This window comes from Mustela putorius, unplaced genomic scaffold (genome assembly GCF_011764305.1).
Source record: "Mustela putorius furo isolate JIRA1106 unplaced genomic scaffold, ASM1176430v1.1 tig00003869_pilon_pilon_pilon, whole genome shotgun sequence".
Classification (NCBI taxonomy): Eukaryota; Metazoa; Chordata; class Mammalia; order Carnivora; family Mustelidae; genus Mustela; species Mustela putorius.
The window spans coordinates 32724495-32738916 of record NW_025422021.1 but is presented as its reverse complement, the minus strand read 5'-3'; the positions used below and the strand labels follow the sequence as shown (position 1 = coordinate 32738916).

At 48.6% G+C, this 14422-nt stretch overlaps 1 pseudogene; it reads right to left on the bottom strand.

The window, feature by feature from the left end:
* Positions 1-14040: 14040 nt before the first annotated feature.
* LOC123388027 lies at positions 14041-14165 on the bottom strand (annotated as a pseudogene).
* Between the last annotated feature and the right edge of the window lie 257 nt (positions 14166-14422).

Sequence of the window (14422 nt, the reverse complement as noted above, 5' to 3'; positions counted from 1 at the left end):
ATGAAGACAAAGGAAGGACCAGAAAAACTTAAAAGATTTAAAAGAGCAAATCTCAGTGGCAGATTACTGGAAGATCTTTCCACATCTCCACACCCACCCGGCAATGCACAACTTAAGAGTAAGGGAGAGAGGTGTCCGGAAGCTTATGATATGATTGCACACAACCAAACACAAGAAACTGGTTAAAAAAGTGGAGAAATCCAAAATCATTTTCAAAAGTATATATGCAAATAGAAAAATGGTTAAGAGGCTATACATTAAAATATAAGATGCCATTTCTAAGTAGTGAAAGGATAGATGTTTTGTATTTTCTTTATTATGTATATTTTTTCATCCTATGACTTTGTGAACCAGAACAATATATCGGTTTTATTTATTTATTTATTTTTATTTTAAAATTTTAAAAAAGTTATTTCTTTTCAGTGTTTCAGAATTCATTGTTTATGCACAACACCCAGTGCTCCATGCAGTATGTGCCCTCATTAATACCCACCACCAGGCTCACCCAACCTCCCACCCTCATGCCCCTCCAAAACCCTCAGATTGTTTCTCAGAGTCCACAGTCTCTCATACTTCATCTCTCCCTCCAATTTCCCCCAACTCCTTTCTCCTTTCCATCTCCCCATGTCCTCCATGTTATTCCTTTTGCTCCACAAGTAAGCAAAACCATATGATAATTGACTCTCTCTCTGCTTGAGTTATTTCACTCAGAATAATCTCTTCCAGTCCCATCCATGTTGATACAAAAGTTGGGTATCATCCTTTCTGATGGAGGCATAATATTCCATTGTATATATGGACCATATCTTCTTTACCCATTCATCTGCTGAAGGGCATCTTGGTTCTTTCCACAGTTTGGCAACTGTGGCCATTGCTGCTATGAACATTGGGGTACAGATGGCCCTTCTTTTCACTACATCTGTATCTTTGGGGGTAAATACCCAGTAGTGCAATTGCAGGGTCATAGGAAGCTCTATTTTTAGTTTCTTCAGGAATCTCCACACTGTTTTCCAAAGTGGCTACACCAACTTGCATTCCCACCAACAGTGTTAAGAGGGCTCCCCTTTCTCCACACCCTCTCCAACACTTGTTGTTTACTGTCTTGTTAATTTTGGCCATTCTAACTGGTGTAAGGTAGTATCTCCATGTGGTTTTGACTTGAATCTCCTTGATGATAGGATGAACATTTTTTTTCACGTGTCTGTTACCCTTTGTATGTCTTCTTTGGAGAAGTGTCTGTTCATGTCTTCTGCCCATTTTTTTGATGTGATTATCTGTTTTGTGTGTGTTGAGTTTGAGGAGTTCTTTATAGATCTTGGATATCAGCCCTTTGTCTGTAGGGTCATTTGCGAATATCTTCTCCCATTCCATGGGTTGCCTCTTTGTTTTGTTGACTGTTTCTTTTGCTGTGCAGAAACTTTTGAACTTGATGAAGTCCCAAAAGTTCATCCTTTGCCTTTGATGACATATCTTGAAAGAAGTTGCTGTGGCTGATGTTGAAGAGGTTACTGCAAATTACATTTGCAAATCAATTGATGTGAGAAAACAAGTCAAGAAGAGAAGAGAGAAGAACCACATGGTCCTCTCAATTGATGCAGAAAAAGCATTTGACAAGATACAGCATCCATTCCTGATTAAAACGATTCAAAGTATAGGGATAGAGGGAACATTCCTCAACTTCATAAAGACTATCTACGAAAAACCCACAGCGAATATCATCCTCAATGGGGAAAAGCTGACATTCTTCCCACTGAGATCAGGAATACAACAAGAATGCCCACTCTCACCACTCTTGTTCAACATAGTGTTAGAAGTACTAACAGCAATCAGACAACAAAGAGAAATAAAAGGTATTCAAATTGGCAACGAAGAAGTCAAACTTTCTGTCTTTGCAGATGACGTGATACTTTATATAGAAAACCCAAAAGATTCCACCCCCGAACTACTAGAACTCATATAGCAGTTCAGTAATGTGGCAGGATACAAAATCAATGTACAGAAATCAGTTGGTTTCTTATACACTAACAGTGAAAATACAGAAGGGGAAATTAGAGAATCGATTCCATTTACTGTAGCACCAAGAACCGTAAGACACCTGGGAATAAACCTAACCAAAGAGGTAAAGGATCTGTACTCAAGGAACTACAGAACACTCATGAAAGAAATTAAAGAAGACACAGAAAGATGGAAGGGCATTCCATGCTCATGGATTGGGAGAATAAACATTATTAAAATGTCTATACTGCCTATAGCAATCTATACTTTCAATGCCATTCCCATCAAAATTCCACTGGCATTTTTCAAAGAGCCGGAGCAAACAATCCTAACATTTGTATGGAACCAGAAGAGACCCCGAATTGCTAAGGAAATGTTGAAAAAGAAAAACAAAACTAGGGGGATCACGTTGCCTGACTTCAAGCTTTACTATAAAGCTGTGATCACCAAGACAACATGGTACTGGCACAAAAACACACAGACCAGTGGAACAGAGTAGAGAGCCCAGATACGGACCTGCAACTTTATGGCCAAATAATCTTCTGTAAAGCAGGAAAAAATATCCAGTGGGAAAAAGACAGTCTCTTCAATAAATGGGGCTGGGAAAATTGAACAGCTATGTGTAGAAGAAAGAACCTCGACCATTCTCTCACACCATACACAAAGATAAACTCAAAATGGATAGAAGACCTCAAAGTCAGGCAGGAATCTATCAGAATGTATGGGTTTTTAAAAGAAGAACCATTTGCTGGCCTCCTACGACCAAGAGGCCTCGGTGGGCGCTCCATCCCAGATGGCCATCCCACCCGGTGGAGCTGGAGGGGGACTGTCCCCACCTTGGCTACCCCAGAGCATACAGCACACAGTCCCCTCCCCTCCCCCAAAGCTGATGAGCCTTGCAAGCCAGAAGGGAGAGCACTTTGAAATGATTTTAAAAAGTTTATGGAGGTGAAATTTACAGAAAAGAAAATTAAACCATTTTTAAAGCGAGCAATTTAGTGGCCTTGAATCCATTCACACTGTTGTGAAACCACACCCTCTGTCTCCTTTCAAAGTGTTTCCATCTCGGCAAAGCGCATTAACCATTAAGCAGTTCCCCGCCCTCCCAACCCCTGTAGCCGCTGGCAACCTCTGATCGGTGCTGGGTTGATAGGATTTATTTTTAAGGGAGCATTGTTACCTCTCTTTTGTAGAACAATTTTGGAAACTCGTGGTAATTCAGTTTCAACCTCTGTAGAGGTAAATATTCTGCTGTTGTCCAAGGGTAATGCGTGTCTGGGCAACCTTTCCCAGGTGCAGCCCCCCTGGCGTTGACTGGATTTCTGGCTGTCAGAGCCTAGAGTCCCGAAGCCCAGAGCCCAGCCCCAGCCCCCAAGTCCTTGGAGGGCGAGCACCCAGCGGTCTCTGGCCAGCCTAGTGGGGCACTTGCTCTTTTCTCTTGCAGGAAACCTTATTCTTGGCTTTGTGGTATTAATAGGTGAGTTCAGCATAACAATGACTCCTGCGTAAGGAGGCCTGTTTCAGACCTATGTGCCCTGTCTAGTTAACGCTGAGTAGGCGGACAGCCTGGGGGGCTCTTTCTACCCCCACCCTCCAGGGCCCCAGCGTGGACTACTTCACTTCAGACAGGCTCCAAGGGGATTGGAAACCCCATCAAGGAAACATGACGCATGAGGGATTGTTCTAAACCAACTCAACGACTTTGAAGGTGAAATTTCTTGACAGGCTCAAAGGTCCACTTCAGACAGAAGCATCTTCAATAATTTAGAGTAATGGCTCTTTAATGTTTGCAACAGCCTTTGGAAGGAAGAAAGCGTAACTACCTCATTGGGGCCATTGAGGGAGAGAAGGTGATGGGGGGGCGGGGAGGAGGCAGGTGAAGGGAGGCATGATGGACGGCCCATGTGCAAGGCATTAGCCTGACCACCTCCTGGGCAGGGTACACAGAGGGGCCCTGGGGGTCCCACCCGCATGTTCCTGACATCACTGCAGCCCCACTACATCCTAGGGGCAGGCGAGTGCTCTATTACCCCTGTTTCAGGAATAAGACACCAAGTCTTGGCTTGGTTCCAGGATGCAAACCACCCCCCACCCTCCACCTCCAAGCTCCAGGAGAACCTGTGAGTAGTGAGTAGGAAATCCTGGCTCGGAATCCACCTTCCCTGAGCGTCTCAGTTCAGCTCACCGATCCTTCGGTAGCGCCTCAGTGGACAATTTCAAGGTGCTTTCTGAAACCAAGCTCCATGCGTTGTCTCCCACGACTGCCTCTGCCCTGTTTCTCTCTCCCTACTTGGGCCATCCCCAGGCCACCGTCTTGGCCAGGGCTGAGTTGCTGTTGAGGACAACGTGCACCTGTTGGATTCTCCTTTTGGGTGTCTAGGGGAGAATCATAAGAGGGGGTCAGAAGAGAAGGGGCGGACAACAGGAGAATATATTTTGCATCTTGTCCTGGTGACTCCTGTTTTCACTGTGGGCAAGATTCTGGGCAGTAACAATCTGTTGGTAGTCCCATCCTTTGTGCGCGGACATTTGGCTGTTTTCATTTGTGCCCCTAAAAGGAGCACACATGCCCATTTAGGGTTTTTCCAGCTCTGATTGTACCAAGCCCCTCTACCTAAGTGTGTCAAAAATTCTTTGTACACTCATCCTTCCTTTTAACCTGCTGTGCTATGTTCTGGGTCTTGCTCCAAGATGTTATTATTGAATTTCAGAACATAAGGAACGTCTTCTCGAAGAATAATTGCAATATTTTCATTTTTTTAATGAGTATTCCAGGGGTACTCATTGAAACTGATGTTTTTTGAAAACTACTTTTATTGATTGCCGTAAGTTTTGAAAATACGTATTTTCCAGACCTTTGACCTCTCAGTTTTGGTGACTTTTTATTGATTCAACTACGGATATATATTCTGGTTATGTTTAAGGGACTATGTATGCGCATATAGGACTGTTCTTGAGAATCTATATCTAAAAATGTCTCCTAATTTTTTTCCTCCAGGTATGAGAACTTGGTAGAAAAGTCTCTGCTCACATCTTTTCCCTCAAAGATTTAAAATTTTGATAGTTTTCAAATTTCAGGCATTTTGTCGTATAATGAAAATGTCTCAGGGTGGCTTGACTTTTTTTTCCTTTAAGAAAACCAACACTTTCTAATCAAAGTAAAGGAAATACTTGGTTGAAGAGGTCAAACAAGACTTTCATGCCCTTTGCTATCTCTCTTGAAGTATCCAGAGAAAGGTCTTTGTAATTCTTGGAGCTGTTTCTAAATAACAAGCTTCCGGTCTTGATGTCTTGCTGTGGAAAGAACAGACTCCCTCCCAGGCACCCCACTCCGCCTCCAACCTTTCATCACAAGTCTTTGCCCAATTTTTGGTCAAATCAGTATTTGATGTTTGTTCTTACGCTCATGAAAATATTTTTCACAATGAAGGCACTTGTATCCAAAGCGTACGTTCTTCTATTCCCCTTGGGACAAACTTTTTCCTTTCCTTGATGCGCTCCCCCACCTTAAAATCTGTTTTTCTATGCACCTATTTTTAAATTCAACCTTAAACCTTGCTACAAACTCTAAAACCCCTTCGACATGGTCACTCACATTCTGTAATTTTTTTTGTCTTGGCAGTGACCCCATGCCCTCTGACCTCCTGCCCAGTCTGGTCCTCCTTCAGTCTCAGCACAAGGCTCGCTGAGGGGCATCTCCTCCATCCTCTGACACGTTCCCTGAGCCTCACTACCCTGTGGGCTTCTCTGGTTTGTGGATTTTATACCTTCCTCTTTTGATCTAATCCCTTCATTCCGTGGAAGATATTCTTCATTAGAACCCAAGGAATGGTACATGGGAAGTACACTTTCTGCTACCTTGAAATGTTGCCACATTTCTTTCCTTCCTTTTTACATGTGATCAAAAGTGTGGCTGGGACTCCTGACACTTTCCTTGTGCCCCTGGTATGGTTGTCGAGAAGTCTACGCCACTCTGGGGTTCAGCCTCTCCCAGTGACCAGCTCTTTCTCTCTGAAAGCTTTCTGGGCTCTTCTTTACCCCCAGTGAAGAATCTCAATGGTTCTCAGGGTATGAGGTTTCCTTCAGTCACTGTGCTGGGCGCTGGGTGGGCCCCTTCCACTGAGGATCTCGTATTCTTTAGCTGTAGGAAAGGTTTTGAAATATTTATTTGATAATCCCCTCCTCTCAGCTCTCAGCTTTTCCCCTCTTATTTTTTGACCTATATTTCCACTTTCTGGTGGATTTCCCCAACTTCAAATATCCCCTTTGGGAAGTTCTGCTAGCACGTTTCTATTCCCTTTTTTCAGCATCCCCTCCCATTTCATGGGTGCCAAATCTTCTCTTCGCTTTCGGAGGGCATCCTTTTTATTGATCTTGATTTTATTTCCTGCCTTTTGTTTTATGTGTTTTTTCTTAGTTCTCTTTAAAAATCTTTTTTGTTGATCTTGGTTTCTGTCTCTCATGTTCAATGCTTCCATGCTTCCTTCAGACAAAGGGCGGATCTTGGCTGTCCGTTCCTTGGAAAGGCCATACGGGTGGTGGGCTTGCTGACCACCAGGTCCCACCATGGGGTGACTGGGGACGATGGTCTGACTCTCAATCTGCATCAGTGTGTGGGGGTCTTTTTTGTTGTGCCAGCCAGTTTCTGATAAGGGGACTCCTCTTATGTCCTGTCATTGTCCTCGGAACTCTGTGACAAAGGTGAGTGGGGGATCACACAGTGTGTAGAATGACACCCTGCTTGAACTTCATCCAAAACTCACTGAAAATGAGCTGACATCAAGGATTGTGTGTGGCTCCAGAAACACAGAGATAACTGAAGATTGGCCTCTCTGGGATGGCGTTTCTCTAATTTCATGATGGGTAGGAATCAACAGGGGGACTTGTTCAGTAAGAGCTCCCAGGAGCCACCAGCAGAAGCTCTGATGGGGAAGGACCGAGACAGTCCCCCAGTCTGAAGATTTAGTGGGCACTGGGGGGCTGGATGTGTGGTCTACTCCTGTGCCTTGACCCTGATCTGGTCACAGAGACACAGTGATCATATGACAGGGGGGATGACACAGGTGTGGAGAGGCCACACCTGAAGGATAAACCCCTGCCCGTGGAAGGTGGGCTGTCAGAGTGGGCTCTGGACAGGAGTGGGTGCAGCTGGTATGCACAGCAGGAGGGCTCAGTCAGGGAGACAGTGGGGGGCAGGCTTTTTGCTCCAGGGAGGACAGGGCACAGACGTGGGGCTCCGTGCATCATATCAGCTGGCTGGGTTTCTCAGGAGATGACACATGGCCACCGTTGGGTGGGCTTCTCAAGGCCTTTGTGAGTTAGTGTGAGTCAAGGGCAGAAAGCAGGACTCCAGTCAGTGAGGACTAGTGGGGGGAGGGCAGGGGAAGGGAACCCGAAGGGAAGTCCAGGTGCCCAGGAATCCACAGGGGAGCTGCTGCACCCCCGCTCACCCCCCAAGGGCTGAATGGAGCCTTGTAGGAGCTGGCAGTGGAGGAGGGGTTCCTGGCCTTAGCTGTGGAGGGTGCAGGGAAGAAACACCCCTCCACTTCTTTGCCCCTCCCACCTCTTGCCTTTGCCTCCCATGGGCTGAACCCAAGGACAGTGCCCCTAGGGATCCAGGGATCCGGGAGGTGCAGTTGGCAGCAGTCGGCAGGCAGACTAACGCCCTGGGGACATCTGCTGGAGAATGGTGTACCCAGAGTGCCCTTTCCCATCCAGAATCCATCTGGCCCTTGTTCGGTTGTCTTGCATCTGCCTCCTGGGGGTCAGTCCCTCCCTGCCCCCCACCCCCATCTTCACCACTGGTGCCCTTCCTGTAGGATGGGCGCCGAGGAGAGGATGAAAGAAAGAGAAAGTAACAGAACGCGTGCACAGCTGTCTGGCCCCTGCCCCTGCAGCTGGCATCCTGTAGACCCTGATAGTCCTCACTTCCATCCAGAGCCTGTGACAGGTGGCCTTGCAGGGCAAGAGGTCTTTGCAGGTGGGATTACCTTCAGGAGCCAGATGGGGAGAGGTCCTGGATCACACAGGTGGCCCAAGGTCACCACAGGGTCCCTAAAAGTGGAGTGAGCACCACTGAAGAAGGGTCAGGGAGACATGACCGGAGAAGGGTCCAAGGCCATGGTGCTCCTCCTGAGGTCTGCAGGTTGAGGGCTGGCAGCGGGCCAGAGACCTCCGTCCCCAGCCATGAGCTCGCAGGAGACACACTTGCCCCTGGAGCTTCCAGAGGGAGGGCAGCGGCTGCAGCTTGACTGGAGCCCCGAGCTCGTGGGACCTCTGTCCTCCCGGCGTGTGGAAGAGCCTGTGAGATAAGGAGACGAGGGACAGCTCCCGCAGGAATCAAGTGCACTTGGCTGCTTGGGCGGATGCTTCTGAGGGCACAGACTGCAGACCCTTCAAAGCCAGTCTGTGTCTCCACTCAGGTGTCACGCTGCGGCTGATGACTTTCCAAGGAGGCCTTCTGCACCTCCGTGAGCTCCCAGGGCACCATCTGGGGTGAGGAGCAAGTCCTCAGTGAGGGGGCAGCGGTCTGACCTGGTAGCGGCTCTGAGCCCGCCCTCTGTCCTGAGGGCACCCAGCCCGGTTTGCCAGGCAGGTGGCTCCAGCAAAGCTCACGTTTCCGCAGAGATTGCTCACAGCTGTGCGGCGTGGAGGCCACTCAAGCAGGAGTCTAGTGCGAATCCTGACTGTCTCCCCAGTCTATATTGCCCAGGATTGCAGGAGATGACTGCAGTCCTCTCATCACCCAGTTTGATTGTTCCTTTGGTCTCCCCAATGGAAGGGGGCCTACAGTAATCAAGATGTACTTTACAAAAACCTCGAACACCCCGAGGAAATGGCCTCAGGCTTAGCACCAACTTTAGCCTTAACCCAGCGACCCTTATGCTTCCCAGACCCCTCGCCCTTTGCAGCCAGAGTCATACGGTCCTCCACCTCCTCCTGCCTGCAGAGACACCGCCGAGCCCTGGGGCGTTGTTAGGGCAGAAGAACAGAATCAGTGAATTAAACCGTGTTCACTTCCTCACCGTTAGAAACCGGGGTGAATGCTTGAGAAGGAAAGCGGCACTCAGATGATCTCTCCCAGCCCAACACGGGGGGTCTCAGTTCAGTCACATTCATCAAGAAGGACTTCCTTGCTGAGGGAGATGTGTGGGGTTTGGGGCGACATGCGGAAATGCAGGTGAGCCGGTTGGGGTGTTCGGTCCTTTGGGCATGTCCCCCTGCCGACCCCATGCTGCCCTCCTGGTGAGCTTGCTGTGACCCAGAAGACACCTTTCCCCAGGAAAGCCAAGCTCAGTGCGTTCCTGAGACAGGAGCCTGAAAGGAGCCCAGAGGCAGCTCAGCGGCCTCCGGCCTCCGAACATTTGTCTGGGCTTCTCTTCTGTGTTTACCGAGCCTGGGAAAGGAACCACACACTTTTCTAAGATTTCTAACAGCAAAGGTTAAAACAGAAGAGATCAGTCTCAACTTTTGGTCAGAACTCTCAGACAACCAGAATACGGCCGTCCCCAGGTGTCAGTGAGCTGAGGGCCAACCCTCGTCTCCGAGGTCCCTGTGGCTTCTTGAATGTGGGGGCCAGTGCCCTGGGTGCTGGGGGAGGCGGCTGCACAGGCTCCTGTCCTCTCCTATCTCATATGTCTTGTCCTTTCCTAGCTTGCCCTGGATGCTGCTTTGCCCGCCCACCTGCCCTGCCCTCTGCATCTGGGTTTCCAGCACCATCTGCCTCTCTTCTACAGGCAGGAGGAGCTGATGGCCATCAGAATCACCCACACCACACCCATAAGGTGTACAAAGCCTAGAGCTGGGGTCCCACCATTTAGCCCGTGATGTAGAAATACAGAAACACCTCCATGAGTCAGCCACGGACTCCTGTTCTTCTTCGGCGGGAATGGTACGCTCATCTCCAAGGAGGGCCTGGGAATCTTTGACCAAACTTGTCCACAGAACAGGTGAGGAAACTGAGGCACAGGGACTAAATCCCTTGGCCAAGGCCACCAGTAGAGCCAGTTTCTGGTCCCTATCAGATCTAGGGATCTTCTACATTAGATCTAGGGATCTTCTACAATGTTCTATTCCAGGGCTCCCCCGTCTTCCATGCTTTGTCTTTTCTGTAAAGTTGGACCATTTTGACCAGTTTGTCCCCTGGCTAGGACCTGGGCCCACTGTTGTGGCTTGCAGAGGATGACAAGCAATGACAAGACCCCAGAGGGGGTGACCGTGGGAGTAAGTGGCTGTCTTGCCACCACTCCGCAGGTGCCAAAGCAGACACCAGCCCTCGAGGTGTCTGAACACATCATTTAGTTCATTCCGGACCACTCCCAGCCCAGCAAACAGCAGGAGCAGATCAGGTGGTACTGGGTCTGTCCCCTGAGTCTACTGAGCTGGCTGGCAGCTGCACAAGGAGTGAACCGTACCACAGTCACCGTCCTCCTGGGAAGAACCTGGGAGCAGGGACCCAGCATTTCTGTAGCAAGCAGCAGAGAAACCGGCCCCTGCCCTGGGGAGCCCGCAAACCTAGCTCACTGGGATGTGACCTCCCTAGTTGCCTAGTGACCTGTGATCAAAATGCTCTGCGCCGGGGGCAGCTGGGCATGCGGGTGGCCCACTCAGGGACAGTCAGGCCCTCTCCAGCAGTGCCATAGCCCTACACATTCCCCTTTCTGGAGTTTCGTTCTTTTTCAGGATTTTCATTTTGGGCACATTTTGGTGCATTTGGAAACTCCTAGGCAACACTTCCTACCTTAGCGTCTTGCTGATGGCACGACATCAGTTCCTGCTCCCTCTCTCTCTCCTGCTGCTTTTCAGTTACTTCTTAGAACAATAACTCAGTGAGGTTATTCCCCCCAAATGTTCTTCCTGCAAAGATCCTGTGATGGCCCAAAATCAAACTAAAAAATTGGCATTTGTTTGCTCATGTCGGATCCCAAGGTCAAAACCCAAATGTGTCCAGTCCTTTCTGGAAAAAGTTTGAGGCATGGCCGAGCCAACTACCATGATTAGGTAGCCTTCATGGAGGTGCTGGTGGGGAGCTTGGACAGTAGGTGAGGCTCCCGCCCTTAAGAATTGGAATCTTTCTGTAGTGAGGTTGCCACCAAATAAGAAGTAAAAACAAAGAAATTAGTAACCCAGCAGATCAAGAATGAGGGATTTTTATGTTAGAATGATCCTTAATGTGCAAATAAAATGCAGTGTAAGGGATCCATTGAGGCCAATTCCAGTGCTGGGCTCTGGGGAGCCTGGAGCATTCCTTTCCTCAGTCTTAGGCAAAATTCCTTCCCTCCCAGTGTTCCTGCATTTACTTGTGTCATCTTTTCCTTCTCTCACCTGCTTCCCCCTCAATTGGACTGGGAACCTCTCACGGGCAAGACTCTCTTAGGACTGCGCACCTTGACACCCCCCCTTTGGCAGGGGGCCTGTCCCGGAGTGGGTCTACCTCAACTGTAAGTTGAATGGACTTGAAAGTGTCAGAGACACATAAGAGCCAGTGGGGCAGATGTACAGATGCAAGACAGCCAATGGGGACAGACTGGGAAATGCATGACAGCCGGTGGGGACAGACACACAGACACATGACAGCCAGTGGAGACAGACTCACAGATGAATGACAGCCAATGGGGACAGACCCAGAGATGCCTGACAGCGGGGACAGATGCAGAGACACAGAAGAGCCAAGGAAGACGGACCTTTTACAAAACTCCTGGAAAAGGAGTTTGAAAGAGAAATGTCCTGCCTGTATTTACAGGGGTAAGGAGAGGGTCTTGACTTCGCTTCATCTTTAGAATAGATTGGGCTGGGTTTTCCATGTCAGACCATCCACGTGGGAAGCCGTCCCTGCTCTTCATGTGTGTCTGTGGAATCCGTGTGGTCACCCCAGGAGGGCACCCACACAGCATTGTGGTCCGGCTGAGGTCCCAGCTGGGGGTGAAGAAACGAGGAGAACACTCACCTGTAGCTCAGAGATGCCCCGTTCTCCACTCTCGATGCAAATGGTTCACTGTTAATTTCCATTAAGTTTCACGCATGAGAAAAGGCTCCAGAGAAGCATGTTTCTGCATCTCATCTGATGCAGTACTTCACTACAAATGGCGTGTTACTGCACACGGGGTACTGGGATCTGGGAACCAGCCCGCACTCAGGCAGCACAGTCAATACTCAAGTATTTGTTGATGAATAGATTTTAGTTTTAGCTGAGAAGCTGGCTGAGCAGGAGGCCACATGGAGGAGATTACGGCTGCACGGGAACCACCTCACCAGACGGGTTGGGGAAGATGGTTATGAATGCTGATAGGAATCCCATGCGTGCCTTGGAGATGTGGCGCTTTCCCTGGAAGGATCTGTTGTTGGAGAATAAAGCTTTTTGGTGCTAATAATCGGGAAGAGACAAAAGTGTCCTTCCATCTCCCAGGCTTCAGCCAGCTCAGCTGGAACCTCCAGGAACAGTTCCCAGATCTCTTCACCCTCCTCTCTGGGCCTCTAAATCTTCCTTTTCTGGATTCCTTGTCATGCAGAGTTCTTCCCATTGTGAATGCAGAAGGCTCTCAGGGCTCCTTCCAGGAGATGACCCAGGCTGGGGGTGGAGGGGGTGCTCCTGGGCTCTGGAGGGGCGGGGTTCTCACTTCCGTGATTCCCCCTGCACCCAGCAGCCTTGCTTGTTGTATTGTAAAAGTTTCGGGTTTGGGTCCCTTTCAGGTGGCCCTTGGCAGGGAAGCCACCCTCCCCACAGGCCAAGGCCTGGCACAGTGCCAGGAAGCCCAGCCACGGGCATCTTGCGGGGGTGGGGAGGGCTACACTCGAGTAGTGCAACAGTCCTACCCCTGGGGGAGCAAAGAAGTCCACAGGACAAGAGTTCAGGGGCCACGATGCTCCATGCTTCCAGGAGACTGGGAGAGAGTGACAAGGTGGCAAGGCCTCCGAGACAGGGCGGGGCTGCCCTCGGTTTTGCTGAGTTGGTTCTGGGCTTGGTTTCTTTCTGCAGAAGAGATCCAGATGGACTGTCCCCCCCCCCCCCGGCACAGCAGCTGGAGCACAGAGAGCTGCAGTGACCTTCTGTCCTTGCCACGGGGACGTGGAAGACTCGGGGGAGGATGGAGACCCCTATCCCTCCACACACCCTCATCCAGACAGCTTGAGTGCTGTGGCTTTCCTTCCCCGCAGACTGTGACATTTTGACAGGCACTTCAGAAAGGCTGTCATCATGACCCTCCAACAGGTGGCTCTGGCCCCAGGTGGGCTGAAGGCAGGGGTGGGAAGAACAGGGGCCTTGCGCATGGGGCATGGGGACCCAAGGCAGTTCCTGGGTGGGGAGTTTGCAGAAGGCAATGAGGCCTTCTGCAAAGCGCATGGCTTTAGCTCGTCCTCATCCTAGATAATTTGAGGGACAATTTGAAAATTTCCAGGAGGCAAGAGTACCTTGGGATTTTGGTGGGAAAAGCATTTAATGTATACATTAATAAATGTATTTATTGCATTATTTATTTATTACATTAAATAAATCTAATGTATAAATTAATAGACTGAAGATCCTCTATGGCTGTAGTTCGGAGAAACATGACCAGCTGTCTGTCCAGAGAGGGTCCCTGTGGCTGTTTCTCACTTGGTCCAGGCTCCAGCCAGGCTCACACACTGTGTTTAGGGACCACTCTTTAATCTCTATAAATTGAGAGCAGTTCCCTGTTCCCCCTTTTTGGGTTTTGTGACCTTTTTGAAGCATCTAGTCTGCTGTGTTGCTCCATGTTCCCCAGTTTGGAGATTTAAAGAGAAATGTCAGTATGTTCCCACTAGAATATCTCTGGAAGGTTTCGGGTAGATACTTATTAATAGACTAAGAAATTACCTTCTGTTCCTACTTGGCAAGAATTCTTTCCCTTAATCGTGATTCATTAGTATTATCAAAGCCTTCTTTTGCATTTGTTTAGGTGATCCTGATTTTCTTCTTTGACCAGTTTTTACAGCAAGTCACTTCGCCAGATTATCTAATGTTAAGCCATCTTTATGTTCCCAAGATACATCTAACTTGGTCATGATTTATATTTTTTCTCAGGTGTTTTAGGATTCTATTTGCCAGTTTTTTATTTGGTGTTTTGAGTGTCTGTTCGTAATTTTCTTTTAATTAGCAATAATCACGCCTCGGATAAACCTCATTGGCTATGATACTGCCACTGCGCAAAGCTCGTAATTTTCTCTTAAAAAAATTAATTAACTACTTAACTTCCCCAGATTTATTGAGGTATAACTGACAAAATTACATCTATTTAAGGTGTACGATGTGATGATTAGATGTATGTCTACATCGTGAAATGATTACCCTAATAAGGTTAACTGACACGTCCATTAACTCACGTAGCTACTTTTTTTTTGGGTGCAGTGAGAGTGCTTAAAATCTGCTCTTTTAGCAAATTTCAAGTTTACAGTATCATTTGCTAACTGT